At 41.8% G+C, this 19,830-nt stretch overlaps 1 pseudogene; it reads left to right on the forward strand.

The window, feature by feature from the left end:
• The first annotated feature begins 749 nt into the window (after positions 1-749).
• On the forward strand, positions 750-1,262 carry LOC123646271 (annotated as a pseudogene).
• Positions 1,263-19,830: the final 18,568 nt, after the last annotated feature.

The following is a 19,830-nucleotide window of genomic DNA, read 5'->3' on the forward strand; positions in this document are numbered from 1 at the left end:
AGAGCACATTTTCATTTGCAGGCCACTCCCTGACCTTTGACTTGTGACTCTCTTCTGGAGAGATGAGCACTGTCACTTCTTAGAAATTGTTGGCTATACTTCCCATGGTAACACCTCAAATAAACATTGCTTCTGTTTATCAAAAACAAAGATAGAAACCATGTAATGCTAGGCATTACATAACTAGACATTACATAACATTATCTGTGCATCAAAGACAGAGATATCAATAGGAATCTTGTAATGCTAGAATAAAATCACGTTTTAGGAACCATAAAGCAACCTAGACAAGATATGGATTCTCACTTCCAAGGTAAATCTTGGAAATAATGTTCTAAAGTAAGAAAAGCAAGTCATAAAAGGTTGCTTTGCTTTCTTCCTATCTAATATCTAGTTAAAATCTCTTCTTCCCCCACGTTTTCCTCCTTGTAAATTATACTAGACGTCTTAATAACTTCCCAGTCCCTGGCTCATACAGATAAAGTGATAACTGTGAATTTCTAAACCCTGACTCTCGGTATAACGAAGAATTCTGAAGGACTCATTTTAAAAATCACTTGGGGGCCGCTGCACGCAAGCGTCTTGGACCCGCTGCGGGGGTCGCCGGAGCCTCTCTGCGCAGCGGGGCTGGGGCCGGCTGGGCCCTGCAGGCGGCCCGCGTAGTGGTGGGCTGCTGTCGCCTTGGCCTCTCCCGGGTGCAGATGGGAGTCCTCCGCGGCCGCTAGCAGGGGGGTGCAGGAGGACGACCCGGGCTTATGAGTGAGATGGCGTTTAATGACTGCTTCAGTTTGAGCTGCCCTGGCAACCCCACCCAGGGGACTTAATTGAAGTGTTCCGTCCTGGCTATCAGCACTAGGCGCCGTACTTGGGTGATGGTTATGTTACCCGTATAGCGCCTGTAGATGGCATTCCCGCGCCATTTACTGGCGCCACGTCTGTATTCAGCACAAAGGCCCTGAAGAAGCAGCTCTTGAAGGATGCTGTGGGAAATGACACGCGTAGAGTAAACAATAAATATGATGAAACACACCCCCTCCCCCCGTGGAAGAAGCCATGCAACGGTCAGAGTTTGTTATTGGACAGGAGGTGGCCTATGGCTTCCTTGTCAACAGCTGTGAGCATTTTGTGACTTTGCTTCGATATGGAGAAGGAGTTTCAGAGCAGGCCAACCGAGCAATAAGCATCACTGGGTTTGTGTCAGCCTCTGTTGGTGCCTTCTCATTCCTGGGCTTGTTTCCAAAAGGACAAAGAGCAAAATAATATTAACAATTTACTGAAGAGTTATTGGAACTGAAGGAATTTATGAGGAAGAAAAAAAAACTGGGATGAATACTTATTTTCAATGCATCATTATTGTTCCAAATTCCGGTAATGGATGGCAGGCTCTTTAATAAATTGCTTACTGATATTATCTTTAAAAAAATAAAAATTACCTGGGAATAAGAAGATTACATGAGAATATATCCAAATCTTTACAAGGGGATATAGAAAAGAAAAGTTTTAGGAAGACAGTTTTCCATCTGAAATTTGACAAATATCTGCATGAGGCTAACACACTTCATTACATAATTGGAGGCATTAGAGGAAGCTCAATTCACTACTTAAAAATCAAGAAGAAATAATTTTTTTCAAACATGAGTGGGTCGGTTTCTACTGGATGGAGATACCAAGGCTTGTTTGAAATATGGCTCTTGAGGCAAGCTGGTGAAATGATGCTGCTCATTCCACTGGTATGAGGTACCTGGAGTAGAGACATGTAGACACAGAGACATGTAGACGAATGGTTGTTGTCAGGAACTGGGGGAGGCAGGAATGGGGAGTTATTCTTTAGTGGTTATAGAGTTTCAGTTTGGGAAGATGAAAAAGTTCTAGAAATGGATGGTGGTGATGGTAGCACAATAATGTGAATGTATTTAATGCGACTGAACTGTGGACTTAAAAATGGTTAAGATGGTAAATTTTATGTGTATCTTACTACAATTCAATTTTTTTCTTTAATGAAAAAAAAAAATCCCTCTTAGCCTGATTGTGGAACTAAGAATACCTTTCTATGATTCTCTCCCACCCTTAGCTGTCCAGTGCCGGCAGGTTGCAATGAAATCATTAGGGCATCTCGAGGCTCTTTTCGTAAATACCATAGTTTACCCAGCCGTCCTGTGTTCCCCACTTTGGTCCATGGAGGAAAGAGCTTCCTCCAACACTTCCACCTCTAGGCCAATGCTGGGAGGAGAGTTGCCATTCCAATTCCTTGCCATGCAAAAGAAAGAGAAGCACCTAATCTGATTGATGAGGGCTGACCTGCACCCAGCATGGTTCCTGCATGGGCAAGGTACGGGGTCAGAGTTCACTGTGCCTGTCCTTATCTTTGTGTGGTAAGCAGACTGAGCTGGGCTCAGCTCAGTAAATCTGTAATTCTCCTTCTGTTCCATCTCCCCTGCCTGTGCCTGGGTATAGGTCAGATTGGCCATTTAGAATGGACCCAGCTGAATTCAGTTTCAGGGGACAAAGTAGGAGGCTCCCCTCGAGACTGGAAGGGGAAAGCCCTCATCTTAGCTGCACAAGAGCTAGCCTGGACTGAGGGCTTTACTGGGTGCAGTGTGAGATTTGACCCCCATCTGGATCTCAAGTTCTTCAGCCTCTTCTCCTCTGGCAGGAAAGGGGACAGACGTGAAAGGGTAGCTGAAAAAGGTCTCATTCCCGCAAAATCACCATGAAATGGCCTTTTAAAGATAAGAAAGGTAGGACAGTCTAGACCCCCCAAAAAAAATTCTTTTCAATTGAATACATTTGGCTTTATACAAAACTCACCTTGTTTCTTTGTCTTTGTTGTGTCTGGATTGATAATTTCCTAATTACCACTAGTCCATGAGCCTGCATTAGAGAAATATTTGAGGAGCATCTTCTGAATGCTTTTTTCTCTAAAATTCTATGATACTAATAAAGTGTTACTTCTGCTTCCACCACCTGCCCTGGAACCCAGGTAATTGAAAGAGAACACTAGGGGAGAAATTAGGATTTGGTGCCTTTCAGAGTGCTTTGTACAGATAAATACTCAACAAATAAAAAATATATAGCCTGTCCCCCCATGTCAGGGTGACCCAGGAACTCATCTGACCTTAAGTTCCATCTGTTTATCTGAACCCAGAGTCTACTGGACTGAGAAGCTCACACGCAGATGAGAAAATTACCAGGAGTGGCACATCCTTGGGCCAAATTGCACCAAAGGTGATTTCACAATAGGTACCCAGTTTGTTTTTACTTCATGAAACTGCCTGCAAATTCAGGTTTCTCGGGTTCCTCTCCTTTGTGTTAGTATTTGGTAATTAAAGTGAAATTATCATGTCCTCCTGAAGCCTTCATTGTATACACACTGTAACTAACATTAAACTGCCTTCACTTCGTGCTCTCTAGGCATCTGGGTTCTTCAGAACCCATATATTTCTCTGAGAATTATTAGCTCATTCCCTCTACCATGCTCCCAAGCAGAGAGGGAGGAAGAGAACTCTCCATGTCCCTCACCCCCACGCAAAAAGTCATTCTCTCTTTGCAAGCAATGATGCGTTTTTCAGCTGACATGTCCTAGATTGTTCTAAAAAGAGCAGCAGCAAGAGAAACTACAAGAACAGATGATTCAAAGACTCCCTGGGAACTGCCACCGCCAGCTCATAATTACAAATGCAGGGTAGGCGGAACATCTGTATTCTGAGTCACTCCATTTTTCTAGAAGGATGTCATTAGCCCTCCTGCTGCATGAACTTTGTGATCCGTATGCAGGCTCCAGAACTGGTTCCCAGCCTGCTCTGGCTTGAGATGGCAACCACTCTCACACAAATTCAACCTGTCTTAAAGTCATCACAATTAATTATTAACTGACTGCCGCCTAGAGAGCCTTTAAAGTTTAGATTTTGAATAATGACTCTGCAAAGGTAACGTGCGTATGTTTTGGGGGGAGAATGGAGTAGATAACCTTAAAATCTTATAAATGTTTGTGACCTTGGTTCTCTAATGCCTGGAATGATACAAATTTAGGGATGTTGCCTTTTGTGAGAAGAGATACTAGGAAAAAGTGAAAAAGGAAGCAGAGTTTTTTCTGGAAAACTGTAAGACCAATTATCCCAAAAGAGAGCTGATTGAGGTTTTTGGATTGATGAATAACAAAAAGATGATGGCAAAAGAAAAAGAAGACATTGAAGAGCGAAAACAAGAGTGAACAGTTAAGGCAGAGCCACATTTACCAATGTGTTGATGGAGTTACTGTCCCTTCTTGTGTGACTCCTTTGGGGACATTTCACTGTTTACACAGAGAGTGTAAACATATCTGTTGATTTCACAGAACAGTGTTTACCATTCCCCGTCCCCCACAGCCATGGTAAATAGCCCAACATTTAGGCTCGCTGGCCTTGATGTGAGTTGGAGGTGAGATCCCGGCTCTGCTGGTCAGAGCTGTATGCCTCAGGACAAACTTCCTGCCCTCTCTGAATCCCAGTTTCCTGACTCTATGATAGGAATAAACAGTCCTGTCTGTCTGAAAAGGCAGTTGTAAGGATTTAATGAGATAATGCACATGACGCGCCTGAGTACAGTTCCCAGAGCACAGCAGACGCTCCATGAATATTGGGGTGGAGTGAGTTGGCAGCTTATTGTTCTTGATTTATCTGAATGAAGTCCCCACTTACAAATACCTGGTACAGAATAAAACTGAGGCTCTCCAGGGTCGGCACTAAAATCTCAAACTCTAAAGTGACAACAATATGGCACAAAATGCTTGCCTAAGGTAACCTTGGGTAGAAAAATGCAACGAACCCTGAAAGAAAAGCGCTGCGAGAAATACACACTTTGGACTCTTAGAAAGACACGCTCAAGTTTGCGAAAGGAAGATGGCACGTTGCTGTCAGGACTCCTGGAGCTGCCCCAGGCCCTGCTCGGTGATTGCACAGATGAAAATAGCCGGTCCTGAATTGGATTTTGCCCACGTGTGAGGGTAGAGATGGGAAAACAAGGGGTAGGCTGGAAAGTACCTGTAGGAAGGCCATGTGGTAAGAGCAGGCAGGAGGACTGTGTCTCAGGCGAAACAAAGTAACAACCCTAAGAAGCCATTTGCTCATTTCTGCTGCCAGGGGAATTTCACAAAGCCCCTGACTCCCACAGCTCTTGGGAAAGATACTTTGAAGATGAAACAGGATAGAGCACACGGCCTCCCATGTCTCTTGCCAAAGGCACTATGTTCCTTAAAAGATAAATGCTCCTAGCCTTGCCTTTTCCTACACGTAAGATAACATCAGACAGGGTTAGTGATTATGTTTCTACAATCTATAACCAAATGTACATTCGTAATATAAAACCTGATGGACTCTTACATCCAAACATTGACTTGATTTTGCACGGACTGCATCCTCACCACCTGTATGTAAACTGTGAACTGAAATGTCGTGTTGGAACAGTCTGACAGGGCTGCTCCCGGGCTGTCTGCCTCCGTCTGTAGTCCTCAGTAAGACTTCTGAATAAAACTAACTTGAATTCTTTAAAAGCTTAACTTTTTTCTATAGTCAACACTCAGAAAGTGAGAGAAAGTTATTCTCACTTCACTTCCTCTCATCCTTGTCTCCAGCAACTTCTCCCCAAACAGCATAAGGACGAATGTCCTCAAAACTTGACAGGAAATGATATCACTTTTTTTTCTTTTTTAAGAGACAGGATCTTGTTCTGTTGCCCAGGCTATAGTGCAGTGGTGCAGTCATGGCTCACTGCAGCTTCAAATGCCTGGGCTGAAGCGATCCTCCCGCCTCAGCCCCTCAAAAAGCTGGGACTACAGGCACATACTAACACTCTCCACTTTTTGCTCTAATATAATGTAATTGCCTCAGGCCATTTGGGCTGGTATAACACAGTACCATAAACTTGGTGGCCTATAAACAACAGAAATTTATCTCACAGTTCTGCAGGCTGGAATGGCCAAGATCAAGGCACTGGCAGATTCTGTGTCTGGTGAGGGCCCTCTTCTTGTTTCTTCTCACTGTGTCCTCACGTGGTGAGGAAGTTCTCTGGAGCATCTTTTAAAAGGGCACTAATCCCATGCATGAGGCCTCCCCCCATGGCCTAATTACCTCCCAAAGCCTGTATCTCCTAATTCCATCACCTTGGGGTTAGGATTTTAACATATGCATTTGAGGGCACACAACACTCAGACCACAGCAACAATGAAATTGTATAATTTTAGCAGCTGGCACTAGAATTCATCTTGTACAAGATCCATCACTTTTGGGAAAATGTATAGATCAGCCCACTAGGTCAAAGGGAGTGTTGGTGGGGTCATGGATGTTGGCTGGTACTATGGCTTCCACAAAATTACCTTGCCTGTGGTGAGATGTCTATGATTTAATGAAGTGGAAGAAGAAGAAGATACAGCAGAGAAGAGAAAGTTTAAAAAAGAAGAGGCCTGGTGCAGTGCCTCATGCCTCACTCCAGGAGGCAGAAGAGGGAAGATCGCTTGAGGTCAGGAGTTCAAGACCTCAAGACCAGCCTGAGAAAGAGCAAGACCCTGTCTCTACCAAAAATAGAAAAAAATAGCTGGGCTTCGTGATGCGTGCCTATAGTCCCAGCTACTCGGGAGGCTGAGGCAGGAGGATTGCTTGAGCCCAGGAGTTTGAGGTTGCAGTGAGCTACAGCGATGCCACTGCACTCTAGCCAGGGCAACAGAGCAAGACTCTGTTTCAAAAAAAAAAAGAGCGAGAGAGAAGAAAGGAGACTCAGTGTAGAAATGGAGGAGGCAAACCCTCAAATTCTCACCAAAGCCACTGAGCCCATGAAGGCCTGGAAATGGTTAGGAGTATGAGTAGGGTTTGTGTCCCAGTTGACAGATCACAAAACAGAGAGCAGACATGTAGAGGTAGCCAAATATCATATGATTAAACATGCATCCTTCTACTAAAGTCTCAACATGGTATAAACAGCTATGGAAAGGTAAAAAAAGATCTAGAGAAGATAAGAAGGTACATAGATGGCATGCCAAGCAGAGGGACACTCCCATCCCCTACCCCCACTGCAGATGCATGGATGCAATCATGCACAAAATCACTCACCCATCAAGGTTTGTTGAGCTCCCACCACGTGCCAGGCACTGTGCTAGATTGTGGAACACCATGGTGAGCAAAACCAGAGTTCTTCCTCTCCTAGGGCTCACACACTAGTGGGAGAGATGGACGTTAATCAAGTAATTGCACAAACGTTCATAAATGGGCAGTTGTGAGGAGGGCTATGAAGAAGGGGAACGTGGAGCCGTGAGAGCATGTAACAGGGAGACTGGGCCTAGTCAGAGAGATTAGAGATGCTTCCCGGAACAAGCAACACTGATCTGAGCAGTGAACGATGAGAAGACCTCAACTGGGTGAAAAAAGGAGAGAAAAGCAGCCCAGGAAGATGTACAAAGAGGGGGCGAGTCTGGGTAGGACCGAAAGGCACAGTGTGGTTAGGGCAGAGAGAGTCCAGGGAGAATGGGCAGCATGGAGCTGGAGGGGCAGGAGGAGCAGGTTTCTTAGGGGCTGCAGACCGAGTTTAGCCTTGATCTTCAGGGAGACGAGCAGTCACTGATGGGAAATTGATAGGAACACCCAAGACAGTGTGAAATGGCAGAAGAGTCTTCTGTGTATGCACAGAGTGTTTCTCCACTTCCCTTGGCATCTCTGTTAATTATAAATTTGACTCAGCCTGAGTAACTGAGCATGTCCCCAAAGAGAAAACATTTAATAAACATTATTAACTTGGTAATTACAATTAAATAATTAGAATTTTTTAAATGAGTCTTTCATCAACACAGAATAAAAACTGCAAATTCTGAACCATGACCGAAACACAAATGCCCAGGATGTAAACTCACAATTCAATATTGTGAGTTTAGTTACTTAAAGAATACTGGACTGGAAGTCAAACAGCCTGAGTTCTAATTCCAACTCATCGCCTTTTGCACAAGTTGCCAAATCTCTCTCAGTTTCCTCAACTACAAAATGGGGTAAAAACCCTTGCCAATGTACTCTACAAGATTAAAAGTGAGAGCTTTTTGTAATAGAGCAATATACCAAACAAAGAGATTATTCTTAGCCATTCTCCAAATTGCACTAGAAAATACAGAACTTCCACTCAAATAATGTGTTTTTTTTTAACTTCATGTGTCCAACTATTTTGCAATTCTGTTACAAAATAATGCTTTATCTTGAAAGCCATTACCTTCTAACACATGATAAAACTACTGTTTATGTGCATGAATCCAAGAGAGAAATTCTTTGGGAAGAAAAGTTTTGTTTCTTTTTTTTTTTTAAGTACTGATGAATAATTCAGTGCAAGTATCATCACCAAAGTTTTATATCTATTTTTTAAAAGAAAAGAACATATGAAAAGATGCTCAACTCATTAAAAAAAGATGCACATGCTAAAACTGTATGAGATGCTATTTCACACCTATCAAATTGGCAAAAATATAAACTCTTGACAAAACAAAGAAGTTGTGGAAAAATAGACACTTTCATTTCCTCTTTGTAAGAACAATATGGAGAAGAATTGGGCAATACCAGCAAAACTATATATACATTTTCCCTTTGGTCCAAAAATCACACTTCTAGGGATTTACCCTGAAAATAAATCTTCAACAATACAAGAAAACCCATGCACAAAGGTATTCACTGCAGCATGATAGCTATAGCAAAATATTGGAAACACCTAAAGGTCCATACATAGGAGTTTGGTTGATAAACTATGGTATAAACGTGAAAAAGATTTCTATTAGATCACATAAATTGATTTCCAGAATATACTACTAAGTTGCGGGGAGAGCCCAAACTGCTAAAGACTATATGTAGTATACTACATTTTGTGTGGTAGAGATAAAATATGTATTTATTCATTTATTTATTTTTATAAAAAGAAATACAGAAAGGACAAATAAGAAATAAATGAATTTGGTTACCTATGGAGGTCGAGGGAATGGAATGGAAAAGATGGAGAGTGGATGGGACCTGAGTATAACTGTTTATATTGTTTTGAATTTTGAATGGTGTTAGTATTTGACATATTCCAAAAAAATTAAATCAACAAGAAGGGAAAGATAAGGACCTGAAAGTGAAAGAAATGAACGAACTTGATGATAATAAAATTGATAATACAATTGCAAAGAAAAAATCCAAAAACTTACTAACACAGTAACAAAGTATTCTGACTATATATCTTCAGTGGGATATATTCTAAGACCAACACAAAAATTCTTGAACTTTGCTTGTTTAAAGTTTAAGGTTTTTTTTTTGGTAGTGGTATTGTGAGGCAACTCTGAAACTATTTTGTGTATGTTGCAAGATTGAGCAAATGAGTAAACATATTGATGTTCTGAGGAACCAGCGGTTTCACTATGGTAGAAGAAAGATATAAACACGGAATGAGTGAAGGAGAAGACTTCTATACCATTGGATTGGGTGTCAATTAGAGGTCAACTATGAACTCATGACTTTGAAAAAGTATTTCCTAGTTCTGTCCATTGAAAGACCCTAAAAATAATTTCACCGAAGAGCAATGAGCACATATAACACCCAGATCTTTCTAAACTCCATTGTTTAGATCCTTTGGAAAAATGGCTAATTTCAAGGTGAGCCTGGAACATCTTGTTGTGCCAGAAATCAAGGAAGTGCTCAAAAACTGAGGAAGACTGTAAGAGTGCAGGGGTTTTAAAGAAAGGGAAAGGCCAGACGTGGTGGCTCACGCCTGTAATCCCAGCACTCTGGGAGGCCGAGGCCGGTGGATTGCTTGAGGTCAGGAGTTCGAGACCAGCCTCAGCAAGAGCGAGACTCCGTCTCTACTAAAAATAGAAAGAAATTATCTGGCCAACTAAAAAATATATATAGAAAAAATTAGCTGGGCATGGTGGCGCATGCCTGTAGTCCCAGCTACTGGGGAGGCTGAGGCAGTAGGATCGATTAAGCCCAGGAGTTTGAAGTTGCTGTGAGCTAGGCTGATGCCATGGCACTCACTCTAGCCTAGGCAACACAGCAAGACTCTGTCTCAAAAAAAAAAAAAAAAAAAGAAAGGGAAAAAACTGAGAAAGACTCATCAAGACATATAAGAACCACTGTAAGGGGCTGCCACTCATCAAATTTAAGATTCAAAATGGACAATGACAACAATGGATTATAACATACTCAATAAAATAGAATTCATGAGTTCATACTAATATTAAAAATAACTTTAAAAGGATTAGGAGGAGAAAGGAAGCCCTTTTTTATAGAAGAGTGCCAACTATTAATAATAAACATAGAAGAACATAAAGGATCCCAAACTCTGTAAAATAATTTAAAGAGGTTTATTCTGAGCCAAATGTGTGTTACCATGTCCTAGAGAGCCACGCCTAAGAAGCCTTGCACAAGTGATCTCGCTGTGGTTGGGTTACAGTTTGGTTTTATACATTTTAGGGAGACAGGAATTACATGCAAAGTCATAAATGAATACATGGAAGATGTACATTGGTTTGGCCAAAAAGGCAGGACATTACAAAGCGGGTTGGGGGGTGTTACAGGTTATAGGTGGGTTTTAAGAGTTTTTGAGTGGTAATTGGTTAAAGAAATGAAGCTATGTTTAAAGGCTTGGAATGTTGTAAATTAAGATAAGGAAGTTTGTTAATCAGGGATAAGCCAGCAGACATATACTTACAGTGATGTGTTAAGTATTGTAAATTGATGACCTGTGGGTGTGGTTTAACCTTTGTCTGACATGACCTTAGGCCTGTTAATGATTTTATATCTTATTCTTACAAAAAATAACTCCAAAAGGGATGGTGCATAACGAGGCATTTCTGGACCGATCTTCTCCTCATGGCCAGCAACTCAGCTTTAAGGTTTCTTTGGGTGGAGGGGAGGCCTTGGCCAACAAGGAGTCCATTCAGTCAGCTGAGGGGCTTAGGTTTTATTTTAGTTTACAAAGAGATGATATTAATTTGAAAATCGCCATTTCATAAATACCATAGTAATATTTAATTCAGGAGAGAATCATCTGTTGATACTAAAACCACTGGGAGAGAGATAGGAAAATGATATTCACAGTCTCAAAGTATCACATCACATGTTGCTTTTTAATTGCAAAGAAAAAAAAGAAATCTTTGTGATGGAGAAAGCTGGTACACACTACCTTAACTAAATGATCAAACTTAACTTCACCAATAAAAAACCAAATTGATTTCATACATCCTCTGTTGTGTGATACACTGAGACATGTGATTCAACATCACCTGTGTAGTACTCTTGCCAATAATGTTTAACCTAAGTTTAATCCTGGGGAAATGATCAGACAATCTGCAGAAGGACTGGCCTGGATGCTTCAAAAATGTCAATTATCATGAAAAACCAAAAAAAAAAGAAAAGAAAAGAAAAAGAAGAAAGAAAAAAAAAGCTGGCAACTTGTTTTGCATTAAAAACACTAAAGAGACATGAAAAAAAATGCAAAGCCTTTTCCTTGCTCAACTTTGAATTAAAAAATAAAAAACTGCTGAGCATGGTGGCACATGCCTGTAATCCCAGCTACTTGGGAGGCTGAGGCAGGAGGATTGCGTGAGACCAGGTGCTCAAGAACAGCTTGGGTTTCCGTTGTGAGGCTAGGGGTGAAAAAAAAATAAGAAAAACAAACAAACAAACAAAAAAGAATAGCCTGGGCGACATAGTGAGACCCATCTCTTAAAAAAAATAAAAATTTTAAAAAAGAAAAAAGCATGCTAAAGGACATTATTGGGACAAGTACAGAAATTTAAATATGGACTGCATATTAGAAAACAATATTATGTCAATGTTAAATGTCCTGGGTGTGATCTTTGCATAGTACTTTTAAGAAAAGTATCCTAATTTTTGACAGGGACATTGGGTGTCAAGATGTCTACAAATAACTCTCAAATAGAGCAGCTAAAGAATACACACACATGCACAAAGGGAAAGAGCGGAAGAAAACATGACAAAATGGTAAAATTAGTGAAATATATAAATAGCATATAGATGTTCACTGTACATTTTTTGCAAATTTTCTGTAGATTCGAAATTTTTCAAAATAAAACGCTGAAGGTAAGAAGAAAAGGGAGCTTTTTACACGGTCACTGCAGAAAGACAGCATAGTTAGGCAATCTGGGAACCAGTAAATATTCAGCTGGGCTGATCTTTACCAAGAAAGCAAGCCCTGGCAGAAAGCCCCTGGAGGCAGGGTTGCCAAATTTAGCAAAAACAAAATAAATAAATAAGTAAATACAAGGACACTCAGTTAAATTTGAATTTCAGATAAGCAATAAACAACTTTTTAGTATAAGTGTGTTCCAAACATCATATGGGACACAGTTTATTTTATCTAGCAAACCCACCGTGAGAGACACTTTGGCCTGTTCCATGCCTAGGGGATAAACCATGCCTGTCCAGGAACACCAACCAGGGCAGTTCAAGGGTGGAGCCATTCCCATTTTTTATTTGCTATTTTTATTTAATCTAACTGTACTCTATTTTCTTTAATAAAGACCACTCCTCAGGCCATATTTTCTCCTTACATATTGGCAGTGCAATTCTAATTTAGGCTCAATTTTCTCTTATTGAATTTCAAAACTTTTCCCCCACTCCCACTGCCTTTGACTTCCAAATACTTCCCTTTTCCTGTTCCTTTTACTACCTTGTTCTTTTCTCAACTTCCACCTCTTTGGCCCGGGAGAGAATACTGTAGTTCTAAAGAAACAGATGATAGTTAGCAGGGATTGCTTCTAGAAACGTGAGTCATTTTATCAGCCCCACCCAATGTCGTTAGTTAAATGCCTTGCCCTCGGCTGCTTGGGAACTCTCCCCTCCCAAGGGGAATCCTAGATATCTTTTTTTTTTTTCTTATCTTTGGAATCTTTGCAGCCAGGAAACCCTGGATGTGTTAACGTAGCATTTTTTGGTACACTTGGCATCCATGAGGTTAGAGCAGCTGAGAGCAAAGACTAATATATTATGCCCTCTTAATTTCCCTCTCATCACTCAAGACCTCTCCTCTTTTGGTCGTCTATATCAGCTTCTCCTATTTTTCTTAATGTCTAAATGTTGGACAGCCTCACTCCTCACTGTTTGTTCCTGAGTGTTTTCTCTTCTCTACCTTAGACCTAGAGCTTTCCTAGTGCTTTAATCAGATATCTATCAACTTCATGATTTTTACCATCTCTAGATAATTATTTAATTATTAATAATCTTCTTAAATAGATTAGACTTTTAAAAATTTATATATTTTAAAAGAAAACTTCATACCACAGCTCAAAGCAAAAACCCAGTATCACAAATTGAAGATAAATCTAAAATAAAAACAAAAAATCCCAAATATATAAAGTTTAACTTCTAACTTAAATTTAAAATAATCAGAGCCGGGTGTGGTGTTTCATGCCACTCTGGGAGGCTGAGACAGGGGGATCACTTGAGCCCAGGAGTTCAAGGCTACGGTGAGCTATGATCATGCCACTGCACTCTAGCCTGAGCAAAATAGTGAGACACTATCTCTATAAAAAAAATAATAAAATAATCAATAAGAACAAATCATTATCAATATAAAAACTTACAAAAATGCACACCCCCATGAGAAGAACACGATCAGTGAAGAACAGTGGATGTTTGGTTTCATGTTCTTGTCTCTCGCTTACAGTTAGGGAAGCCAAAGCCCAGGCGGGAAGACAACTTGCCCAACATCAAAGCAAAGTAGAGGTAGAGCTGGAACCACAGTTCAAGACCACTGAGTTCTAGTTTCAGAGAGTAGTCTCAGAAAGGAGAAATTCAGGAAAAAACAGTGAGTCTTTGGGGTAGGAGGACGCAGTAAGGGGACAGGAGCTTGGTGCAGGTATAGTAAACAAAATGTAAACTTTGAAGTCAGTAAGACCTTGGCCAACTTTCAAACCGACCAGTAAAGTCATGTTTACCATATGCCTGTGATTTTACCTCTTTGAACTTCCGTTTTCTAACATAACTCACAAATTGCAGAATTCTGAGAGGAAAATCAGACACATGTACTTTAGTGCTCAGCTCAGTGGTTACTCAATCACTAGAAATTTCCTTCCTTCCTCTCTTGTCTTTATATCAACAACATAGCTCAGACAGGCCCAACACCAGTTCTGTCTCCTTTTGGAGGAGAAACAGATGCTCTGAAGAATCCCGCCCTGATTTCTTTCTATCACAGCCCTGTGTCCAGAGCTGGGAGAAGGGCCTCCATCTGTGCCAGGTCGATTGGTAAAGAGGGAGGCAGTAGCTTCCTGTCTTCTTCTAGGGGGTGGGTTTGTAAGGATGAAGATGACCTAGAGGTGAGTGTGAAGGCTTCAGGATGACCCTAGCCTTGGACAGTGATCGGAGGTCTGCAGGCTTTATAGGAGTAGACTTGTGACCCAGAGATGGACTCAGCTTCCAGATCCAGTGAATGCTCAGAGGGCTCTAGGGAAGTCTGATCCCAGGAAAGTGCTGGGGACTGGGCTATGGTTAGCCAGAGAGAAGTCTGCAGCATTTGATGAGCATGGAGATAGAGGCCCACTCTCCATGGTGACAGTTTGAGAGGCATAGCTGTGGGATCTCAGAAACAGCTGGGAATTGGATATCAGTTTCCACAGAAAAAGAGTTGGCTGAGACTTGGAAGTGCAGAGAGGACGGAAAGACAGAGTGGCCGGTCTCCAAGACAACAGGAGAGGAAGCAGAACTTCCTGTCACTTGGAGGGTAAGATTAGTTGGGGGGAAAGTTAAAAGCATGTGACTCATCCCCAGCATGGAACCAGGGGAAAGTAGACCACCTAAGATTAACAGAATCATAGGATGATTTCGGCATTGTAAAAATAAAAGCAGGTCATGGCCGAAAGGAGAGAGCAAACTAGTACCTTCAGGCATACTTGAGATTCCATGCATCCTTGGAAGGAATCCAGGTGTTTCTGGATTCATCATGGTGCCAAGGAAGACAGAAGGCAAAGTAGCCAGCCGACTGCCACAGGCAGGGCAAAGTGGTGTACTGCACACGCTGAAAACCACCCAGCAGTTCTAGCCAGATCTCAAGAGTGATGCAAAATGCCATCTAGTGCAGGGTGGGTCCAGGTCCGCAGGAGCAAACCACTAGGGATGGACTAAGCCAAGAGAATACACCACGAGTCCATGAGTCTCAGACTTTGGCATCAGATATCAGCAACAAGACAAAGAAGAGAGACTGGAAAGACCAGAGAAGCAAACTCTGTAAGAGAATTGATCAAATTGCCTGTGGATTTGTGTCCAAGGACCCTTGTTTCCAATCATATGACTCTAGATCATATCACATTTCCAGATGGCACCAACAGGAGAGAGAAGGAGATCTGAATGATGGGGTATATATCCAAAAGAGGTGGCTTTATCAAAGAGCTGATTTAAATTTGAAAAGACTGACATACATTAACTGGCAAGTTAAAGATTTGTTTCCATAGTTCCTAAAGGGGAGTAGAGCTACAGAGCAAGATTAGATCAATTTTAGGAGAAAAAAGTACACTCATCTGAATCAGGTCTTAAATGTTCGATTTCAGGACACTTGTTGCCTTTTCAACACTGCAAGAACTGGGGCTATGTCTGTTTTCCTCACATAGCAGGCACAGAGCAGGCACGCAACATGTGCTGGATAAATGAAATGAATAAATAAATATATGGTTCATTCTAGAATAGCAAAGTCTAGGTTTTATATTAGAGTATGCTATCTCACTAATTTTCCTAAGATTGGAAAACATGCTTTGGAAATAAAATTATTTGGCTTTGTACAACATACCTTAGATTGTAAATGTAAGTTCCTGGAGTAATTTAAACCAACAGACTCTTTGGCAGGCAGAATCAGAAGATTCTGTTAGCTCTTTGCTATTCCTTAAGCCACAAAAGTCAGAAAAGTAGAGTCTAAGCCTGACTCAGAGAAAGGTCTTCACAAAGATTGCTTAAGTCTTGGGAATTGTTGTCTCCCTCCCAATACAGCACTGTGATTCTTCTCTCTTTGTCTTCTACCCACCATGGCGGCAGAAAAAGGAGAAACTGTCTCCTTTGTTATTCTAAAAAGGTTGATGTCTGACTGGAAGTTCTTCTCTGTCCAAACATCAAAATTCTAAACATATTTTTCAATTTTCCCACTTATACCCTGGTTTACAGGAAAGCTGAAATTTGCTCCTGAGTCTGGAGACATATTTGACTAATGGAGGTGTAATGAACATTGCCGGATACCATCATTCTTACCTTTCTCCTTTCCAACCTAGGACCCATATTTTCTTCAGTATCCCACCCTCCCTCATGTAACTCAAGTGCCCCAAAGCAGGCTGACCCCAACCCCCTAGCTCCAAGGGTAGGCCTGACAATCTCAGGCAGTGGTTCTCAACCTGGGGGTGATTTTGCCCCCCAGGAATATTTGGTAATGCCTGTGTGATATTTTTGAGTGTCACAACTGGGGGGGGAGGTATCTACTGGGAGGAGGCATCTACTGGGTAGAGGCCAGGGATGCTGCTAAACATCCTACCATACACGGGACAACTCAACACAACAAAGAATTATCCAACCAAAAAGACAATAGTCTGGAGGTAGAGAAACCCTGGTCTGGGGTGATGGCATTCCCCTTAGTACAGACAGATTTAAGAAGAAGGCTTTGACCCAATTAAGGATAGATTTAAGAAGCCTTTGACCTAATTAAGGGTCAAAGATGTAATAACAAGAGGTAGTTTGCAAGAGTTTCTCGAAAAGTTCTTCTTGGTGTCTGGAGGCCACTTTCTCTCCTGCTGGACATTGTGGTGGGCAGATGTGAAGTTAGAAACTGCCACTGCCATTATGCCACTCTGGGGGCAGCAGCCTGAGATGTCCACACACACAGTAGAGTACAACCACTGGATGAGGCTGGTATTGAGAAAAAAAAATAGTTATGTGAGGTATGCAAAATTTATCAGGTCCATAGAGACATGAATATAGGACTTCAGTCCCCCATCCCCATCCCCTACTCTCACGCTCCAGACCAATTGTTTAAAGGCATTTTGTTCCTTACTAACTGTTTCACCCATTACCTTCTTGTTCCTGGAATTTGTAATACAAAGAACAATGTACAGCCAATCAATAGCTTATGTTATTTTCATGTAATTCCTGGTAACAACTTAGGAACTGCCTCTTCTTTTTCCCTTAAAATCCCACTTGTAACTGCTGCTAACTGAAGTGTGTATTCAGGGCCACTTGAATGCATGCTCCCGGGTGGCCATCCTCAAGCTTTGGGCTCAACTAAATGCTGTTCTTAATCATATTTTCTGAATCTCACTGCTTATGGTTGACATTTTGGTGACCAGCTGTGACCTGAAGCAGGCCTTCAGCCATCCCCACCGCTTCACTGACAGGTGGAGCCTTGGTACCAGCACAAATGTGTTTGGCCCACCTAGAGCAACCCCATTGTTGAGCAGGCCAAACTTCTGTGCACCCTCCCCCAAGGGGAGAGGCCCTTGAGCCTCCAAGAAGATAGCAGACTAGCTAAACACCCACACTTAGGACTTGAGAAACAGCCCCACAGCACATCCACTTCCCACAGACACACCCCTGGATTGCCCAGTGGTCTTGAGTTCCCAATAAGACCATAAGAAACAGTCCTGCAGGCCACCCCAGTGGGCATGCCCCAAGTTAGCAAAGCAGCTATGTGCGTTCATACCAAGCCTGAGAAACAGCCCTGTGAGTCACCCTCAGTAGGCACAGCCCTGAGACGGCCAGGGAGCCTTGCACCCATGACACAGACCTAACAAACAGCTCCATAGGCCACCCCAGTAGACATGACCTCAGGCTGGCTGAACAGCTTTGTGTCCATGTCCTGGGCCTGAGAAACAGCCCTGCCAGTGACCTCTGGAAGACACACACACAGGCCAACTGAGCAGCCCTGTGACTACATCTCAGGCCTATAAAACAGCCCTGTGGGCCAGCCCCCACCAAAATGCCCTTAGGCCACATGAGCAGCTGGGCAGCCATGAAAGGAGACTGAGAAAAGGCCCTATACCTGACCTTGGCAGACATGCACCCAGGCCAATTGAGCAACTTTGTGCCTGCATCACAACCTGGAAAACAGCCCTGTGGCCCACCCCCAGCAGACATGCACCCAAGCCGATCAATAAGCCATGTACCTATATACCAGACCTGAGAAATAGCCCTGCAGGCCACCCCTGGTGGGAATGCCCCCAGGCTAGCTGAGTAGACTTGCACCCACATCCCAGGATTAACAATCAGCCTTGTGGGCTGCAACCAGCAGGCATGCCCTTGATTTGACTGGAGTGTCTGGCTGAGCAGACTTGTACCTGTGTCCTAGATCTGAGAAATAGACCCATGGGCTGCCCCTAGCAGACATGTACTCAGGCAAGCCCAGCAGCAGTGCGCTGATGTCCTGAGCCTCAGAAACAGCCCTGTGAGCCAATCCAGGCAGGAACACCCCCAGACCAGCTGAGCAAGTGTGTGTCTTTGTTCCTGGCCAGAGTAACTGTCTGACTGCCTCAACCACAGTGAATCAGACCCCAAGTTGGCTGACCCACCATGTGCACACATGTAGCCCCAATGTGAGAAACAGTCCAGTGATATCACTCCTGGCAAAGCCACACCACCATCACCACAAACTCTCTCAGCCTAAGCCACTGAGAAATATAAATGCCACTAGTGTGGATTATAACAGAGGAAACTATGTGGGGACTACACTACCATGTCCACCAAGAACCAAGGCCAACACATGAACCAAACTGACATCCCAAAATCCATTCATACAAATATATCTTTCCCTACAAAACCTAATCCATAAAATTGGAAGAGGTAACTTTTCCAAGACATGGGTAGAAATCAATATAGGAACACATCAACCATGAAAAAGAAAAAAGAAAATATGTCATTTTCAAAGGAAAACAATAATTCTGCAGTCATAGACCCCAATCATAAGGAAATATATGAAATGTCAGAAAAAAAATTCAAAATAATAATCTTAAGGAAATTCAGTGAGATACAAGAGAATACAGATAGACAATTCAATGAAATCAGGAAAACAATTCATGATTTCAATGAGAAATTCAACAAAGAAATCAATATAAAAAAGAACCACACAGAAATCCTAGAGCGGAAGAATTCAATGAATGAAATAAAAAATACAATCAAGACCTTTAATAAGTGACTAGACCAAGCAGAAGAATTTCTGAGCTTGAAGACAGGTGTTTTGAAATAACGCAAGCAAACAAAAAAAGAAAAGAATAAATAATAAAGAAGAATGAAGTAACCCTACAGGATTTAAGGGACACCATTAAATGAAAAAATATTTACACTATCGGCATTCCAGAAAGAGAAGAAAAGGGAAAAGGTGAGGAAAACATATTAAACAAAATTATAGCAGAAAAATTCCCAAGTCTTGGGTGAAAGATGGACATCCAGATCCAGGAAGCTCAAAGAACCTCAAATAGATTCAACCCAAACAGGTCTTCTCTGAGGCACATTATAGTCAAGTGGTTAAAAGACAAAGGCAAAGAAAAAAATTTAAGCAGCAAAAGAAAAGCATCAAGTCATATATAAAAGAATCCACATTAGACTAACAGAGGATTTCTCAACAGAAACCTTACAGCCCAGGAAAGAATGGGATGATATATTCACAATGCTGAAAGGGTAAAAAAAAAAAAAAAAAAAAAAAAAAAAAAAACCTGTCAGCCAACAATATTATACCCAGGAAAGCTATCCTTCAGAAATAAAGGAGAAATATAATTTTTCACAGACAAGCAAAAAAAATAAAAATAAAAAAAAATAAAAAGGAATTCATCACCACTAGACTGGTCTTACAAGAAATGCTCAAGGGAGTCTTACA

This window comes from Lemur catta, chromosome 10, assembly GCF_020740605.2.
Source record: "Lemur catta isolate mLemCat1 chromosome 10, mLemCat1.pri, whole genome shotgun sequence".
NCBI classification, from domain to species: Eukaryota; Metazoa; Chordata; class Mammalia; order Primates; family Lemuridae; genus Lemur; species Lemur catta.